Consider the following 1279-nt stretch of genomic DNA (forward strand, 5'->3'; position numbering starts at 1 on the left):
GAGCTTTAAGCCAACTTTTTCACTCTCCTCTTTCACTTTCATCAAGAAGCTTTTTAGTTCCTCTTCACTTTCTGCCATAAGGGTGGTGTCATCTGCATATCTGAGGTTATTGATATTTCTCCCGGCAATCTTGATTCCAGCTTGTGTTTCTTCCAGCCCAGCGTTTCTCATGATGTACCCTGCACAGAAGTTAAATAAGCAGGGTGACAATATACAGCCTTGACGTACTCCTTTTCCTATTTGGAACCAGTCTGTTGGTCCACGTCCAGTTCTTACTGTTGCTTCCTGACCTGCATATAGGTTTCTCAAGAGGCAGGTCAGGTGGTCTGGTATTCCCATCTCTTTCAGAATTTTCCACAGTTTATTGTGATCCACACAGTCAAAGGCTTTGGCATAGTCAATAAAGCAGAAATAGATGTTTTTCTGGAACTCTCTTGCTTTTTCCATGATCCAGTGGATGTTGGCAATTTGATCTCTGGTTCCTCTGCCTTTGCTAAAACCAGCTTGAACATCTGGAAGTTCACAGTTCACAAATTGCTGAAGCCTGGCTTGAAGAATTTTAAGCATTACTTTATTAGCGTGTGAGATGAGTGTGCAATTGTGCGGTAGTTTGAGCATTCTTTGGCATTGCCTTTCTTTGGGATTGGAATGAAAACTGACCTTTTCCAGTGTTGTGGCCACTGCTGAGTTTTCCAAATTTGCTGGCATATTGACGGCAGCGCTTCCACAGCATCATCTTTCAGGATTTACTGACAAGTAAAAAGAGGCCAGCATTTGCCTGCCTTTTGGTAGTTCACCCTTGGCTGCTGAAGGAAGGCTCTTCTTTAGCAAAGAATGCCAGCAAGCACAGACGGAGGAATGGTGGAATTGTAGAAAGTCCCCAATGAATCCAGTGAATGTTGGTTCAGGCCACGATGCCAGGGGAGGATAGTCATGGCATGGTTTGTGTGGGTATTGCCTATGCCCGCAGTGGCCTGCCACCCTGGAGGGCCCCCACGCTACAGCACCATCACCCATGGGGCACGCTGCACTGACCTCGTCCACCCTGTAGTTCCAAGCCCGGCCTGGAACACAGAAAGGCGGAAGGCGGCACACAGAGCAGGGGGAGGCAGTCACGAACCTGTTCCAGGACAGCGCCCCTCGGTAGCCTTTTTCAGTAACGAGTCATATGTCAGGGGGACCCAAGATCCCCAGATCCACTGATTCACTAGGAAGACTCTTGGCTGTGATTTATTATGGCAAAAGGATTCAAAGCAGAGGGAAAAGGTTTAAAGGGCAC

This window comes from Oryx dammah, unplaced genomic scaffold (genome assembly GCF_014754425.2).
Source record: "Oryx dammah isolate SB20612 unplaced genomic scaffold, SCBI_Odam_1.1 HiC_scaffold_2, whole genome shotgun sequence".
Lineage (NCBI taxonomy): Eukaryota > Metazoa > Chordata > Mammalia > Artiodactyla > Bovidae > Oryx > Oryx dammah.